This window comes from Triticum aestivum, chromosome 3A (genome assembly GCF_018294505.1).
Source record: "Triticum aestivum cultivar Chinese Spring chromosome 3A, IWGSC CS RefSeq v2.1, whole genome shotgun sequence".
Lineage (NCBI taxonomy): Eukaryota > Viridiplantae > Streptophyta > Magnoliopsida > Poales > Poaceae > Triticum > Triticum aestivum.
In genome coordinates, this window is record NC_057800.1 from 114,567,867 (window position 1) to 114,573,164 (window position 5,298).

Here is a 5,298-nt window from a genome sequence, read left to right on the forward strand (position 1 = left end):
TCGACGCTCCGTGAAGCGAAGCAGGGCAGCGCGCTGGCGCTCCTTCGCCTTCTCCAGGCGCTCCTTCTCCATCGCTATGGAGTCCCTGCGTGCCCATTTCAGGGCCGCGTGGTCGTCGTCGAGCTCCGTCGTCACCGGCGCGGCCGGCTCCTTCTTCACCGGCACGAGCCCCGGCTCCGTCTTCACCGGCGTGAGCCCCGGCTCCGTCTTTGGCTTGACGAAGCGCGGAGGAGGAGCCGACGAGTAGGCGCACCGGCCGCCCTCGTTGATGACGATGCCGGCGCTGCGAGTGCGCCGGCCGAGCGGCGTCTTCGCCGCGGGCTCGGCCTTGACACTGAGCAGGGCCGGAGTGCCGGAGGAGTGCGATGAAGACCGGGAGGAGGAAGAAGAGGAGGAGGACCCGAACCTCCTTGGCGCCCATGGCCCGGCGCGTCGGTGCTGCGCCGGGGCGGCCGCCCTCGCCGGGTGTCGTGGTTCTAAGCCTGACAGTAGAGTGGGGGTAGGTATTGAGAGGCAAGGTCCTAGCTATGGAGAGGTTGTAAGCACAAAGGATGTACGAGTTCAGGCCCTTCTCGGAGGAAGTAACAGCCCTACGTCTCGGAGCCCGGAGGCGGTCGAGTGGATTATGAGTATATGAGTTACAAGGTGCCGAACCCCTCTGCCTGTGGAGGGGGGTGGCTTATATAGAGTGCGCCAGGACCCCAGCCAGCCCACGTAGGAGAGGGTTTAAGGTGAGTTAAGTCTGGGGCGTTACTGGTAACGCCCCACATAAAGTGCCTTTACTATCATAAAGTCTACTTGATTACAGGCCGTTGCAGTGCAGAGTGCCTCTTGACCTTCTGGTGGTCGAGTGAGTCTTCGTGGTCGAGTCCTTCAAGTCAGTCGAGTGTGTCCCTCGTTGGTCGACTAGAAGGCGACTTCTTCTAAGGGTGTCCTTGGGTAAGGTACTTAGATCAGGTCCATGACCCTACCCTAGGTACATAACCCCATCATTAGCCCCCGAATGGATTGAGGCTTCGAGTGAGGAAGGAGTTGATGTCGTTTCAGATTAACCTTTGTGCCCTGGTCGTGCGTTGTCCTGGACCAAAGAATCTCTTCGTCGACAGGGAGCAATTTGCCTTCAGTCGACTCGATCCATTCTATTTTTGCGTCGAGTGATCTTTCGGGCTTCGACGATCTCCGAGCGACGGATCGCCGGAAACACCGCGTCTGACAGACTGATTTGTTGTTCGCGGATTCCGCGGGATGCGAAATTTGGGGACGCGCGCGAAGCGGGGCAGACCGCGGCGTTCGGATGGGACGGGGCATAGACGCCTCGATCTCCGCGCCGCCTTTTTCGCCACGTATCCAGTCTGCGTAACTGCTCCCAGATATGATTAGATCGACGGGCCCACCTGTCATCCACTCGGAAGAGACCTTATAAATGTGCCCGGCGAGGATTTCTGTGCTGCGCCTCAGCATTCTCTCCTTCTCTCTGCTTCCTTCTTCTCCGCCCAGCGTGCTCGCTCTCGCCCCCGCACCACTTCCCTTCGCGCATCTCGCCGGCGACCATGGCCAAGGAGAAGACGGCGGCGCTGGAGCGCGCAAAGAAGGTGTTGGCGTCGGAGAAGGCGAAGGGGAGATCCACCAGCCGCGGAGGGTCCTCGTCTAGATCCCGTCTGCCAAAGGGCTGGGTCCAAGGAGACTGGATCCAGTCGACCATCACAGAGAAGGACCTCCTCGACATGGCCAACGAGGGCTTGATCCCTCACGGAGCTGCGAGGCTTCCGGGGAAGGAGTGGCAGCCACAGCCAGAAGAGGGTGAGTGTGTGCTTTTGGCCACTCATGTTGATCGTGGGTTTTCCTTGCTGCCGAGTATTTTCTTCCGTGGCTTCTTGAATTTCTTTGGAGCGCAGCTTCACCACTTTACCCCAAACTCCATTGCCTATCTTGCTGCATTCGTGTCCATGTGTGAGGGTTTCTTGGGCTGTCGACCGCACTGGGGTTTGTTCAAACATATATTCACGTGTCGCTCTCAGACCGTGAAGAAGGCGAGCCCAGGTGATGAGAGAACCCGAGTCGTCCAAATGTGTGGGGGCCTGGGGATCCAGGTGAGGAATAAGAGCACCTTCCCGCCCATGACCTTTCCCGAGTCCGTCAGAGGCTGGCAGTCGACTTGGTTCTACTGCCAGGTCCAGTCGACGCCAGGGCAGTCGAGTGGACTCCCTCCGTTTACCATGGACCGAGTGAACAAGCCCTCCCCTCTGAAGCTGATTCCGGAGGAGAAAGCTGACGTGAAGATGTTGATGGAGCGCGTGGTGCAGTTGGTTCGGGAGGGAGTGACGGGCATGGACCTCCTGGAGGTCTTCCTCAGGCGTCGCATCCAGCCCCTTCAGTTCCGGAGCCACTGCATGTGGTTGTACTGTGGGACCGAAGACGAGACTAGAGTCCATCCAGAAGCAGTCGACGACGTCACTTTGGAAAGATGGATGGTAGCCGTTACCGGAAACAAGGACAACCCACGCGGAGCCAGAAGGATCCCCCCACTCGACCACAACAGCGATCCAAACAAGGTACATTTGCTCTGCCCTCCACTGCGTCCTTGTCGCATTCATTTCTGTTTATCCTGCCGACTGGTCGACTGATCCTTGTCTTGATATCTGCTAGGCTCTCACCGAGCTGTACTCGATGCCCAATGGGGCACAAGCTTCGACTGAGGAGGGCGAGGCGAGTGGGGGCGAGAGCCAGGAAGAGGAGGAATGGGACTCGGATGTTGCAGAGGATGATGACGACGATGATGATGATGACGGTGATGAAGATGACGTCGAGGACGAGGAAGAAGAGGAGGAGGAGGTCGTACCACCGCGCTCAGAAAGGCGGTCGAAGCTTGTCCACGACCCTTCGACCGAACGTGGTAAGGGGGTTGCGACCGCCACTCAGTCGACCAAGCGCCCTCGGACCACCTCTCCGGTGCCGACTGAAAAGGCGCCGAAGCAGCCCAGGGCGGCCTCATCGAAGCCGATCAAGCTCCTGCCGAAGATGAAGGTGTCCATCCCCACCATATCAGGGTAACCGTGCTGCTCATATTTTCTTATTTTGTGTGTACTCTGTCTCTGGTCGACGCTGAAGTTAGTCGACTGATCCTTTGGAGTTGCAGTGCTGCTACTTCTGAAACCTCGGCCCGGGCCGATGACCACGAGATGGAGGACGCAGCCACTTCGAACCCAGGTACTGTATTCTTAACGCCGTTCTTAGTCGACTGACTCGCGATCTCTGATCCTGATTCTTCTCCGCAGCTCCACCCAATATTGTTATCAATCTTCCTGATGATGATGAGGATGAAGAGCCGCTGAAGCGCAGGAGGAGTCGGAAAGCGTCCGCCAGTAAGGTGCCTCAGGACGTGACGGCGCCTGAGATTCTGACTGTGGAGGAAGAGAACACCACTCGACACACGGTGTCCTTCGCAAATCCACTGACGAGTGCTCAGCAGCCCTCCCTCTTCACGACGCACCACGTCCCAGAGGACCAAGCTGGCGCAGCGAAGGAGGCGATACGCCAGGCGGGACTCATGATGGAGCAGCTGAAGACCATCCGGGACGCGAGCCAGGCAGCTTATGACGCCAGTTCTGCCCTCCAAAGCAATGTTCAGGTCAGTCGACCACCGTTTGTTCCTGAGACTGTGGTCGACTGCTTGCAGTTGATCACAGTCTTAGAGAATACATTTTTTTTTGAGGTCGACTGGTCGACTTTGTCTTCAACAGGATTAGTGGGGGCACGCTGAGTGCACCCACTGGGTGTAGTCCCCGAGACTACGGTCGAATGCTTGTATTCGGCTGTAGTCTTAGAAACGTGAGTTTTTCCCTTTTTCACTCGGAAGTGAATTAGATTTGACATTTAGTCGATTGGTTCTTCGCAGAACTCTTGTGATCTTGTGGCTCGCTACTCAGAGCTGGAACACAAGCATACTCAAGTCGAGCTGAGCTTGAAGCTGGTTCAAGAGAAGCTGACAAAGGCAAAGGAGGAGACCGAAGGTATGTTTGGTGAGACCCTGACGACTGCTTTTCCCCTTGCTTGTTTCAAAATCTGATCTTGCTGTAACTTGCAGGTAAGGTAAGGGAGGCCCAACAGAAGAAAGACCTTGAGCTAGCTGAGAAGATCAAGCTTGCTGACGAGAAGTTAGCTTCAGTCACCAAGCTCGAACAAGACAATACCAATCTGAGAGCTGCTCTTGGGATTGCCAACAAGGAGGTCAGTCGACTGAAAACTGATAAAGCTGCCCTGACCGACCAAGTCGCCAAATTGACTGGGAAGAAAACTGATCTGGAAGCCTTTCTGAGTGGGCTTGCCAAGAAGCTGTTTCTTATGCTTGAAGGTAAACCTCTATGCTTGGCAGACATTTCCAATTGTGATTTTTCCATTCGGCCATCTCCTTGACTTAGTGATCACCCTTGCAGAATTTTGTCAAAACTTTGAAGAAGAAACTAGCCGGCTGGAGCCAAACCTCGACCCCGTCAATTCTCCGGTGAACGATGAAGTTGCCATGGATGTTCTCCGACTGGAGTCCCGTGTTGCAGCTGTCGTGGACTATCTCGCAAGGCTGAAGGCTGCCACATCTCGCATCGACTCGACGCTTTGGCCTGAGGAGACACTTCAGAATGACCTTGAATCGCTGATGGCCCGGTTGAACACGATTCCTGGTCGAGTGCAGGAATGGAAGAAGTCCTCGTCTCGGTGTGGTGCAGATGTTGCTCTGTGTCTTGCCCGAGTCCACTGTAAGGATGCACGAGAAGAGAAGCTGGCGGCCCTTCGGGTGGCCAATACCAAGAAGCACGACTTCAGGTCCTTTATGGAAACTTTCCTTGCAGCTGCCACTCGGATCGCCGACGGAATTGACCTTGATGAATTCGTTGCTCCTTCCAGCCCTCCACAGGAGGGGTAAAAAAACTTCTTCTGGCTCGACGCTTTTAAATTTGCCTCGGTATGCCGAGTGGAATTGTAACCGATAAACCTTAACAGGCTTAACGCCTGAGCACTCTCGGTTCCTTTAGATATCGATTCGAACTTGAATTTGGTGCTTGAATATGATTGCCTTTGGCTCGAAATGTCTTTTGCAGGTTCAAAGCAAGGCGCCTTTACTGCAATCGACTTATTCTTCAGTCTACTTAGGCGAGCACTGGGCTGCAGCTAACTCCCCGAGTGAGAGATTTACTCTTCACTCGGCAGGATTTTGATAACTTAGGCGAGTGCTTGGACTGCAGCTAAGCCTCCGAGTGAGAGGGTTGCTCTACACTCGGTAGGATTTTGATAACTTAGGCGAGT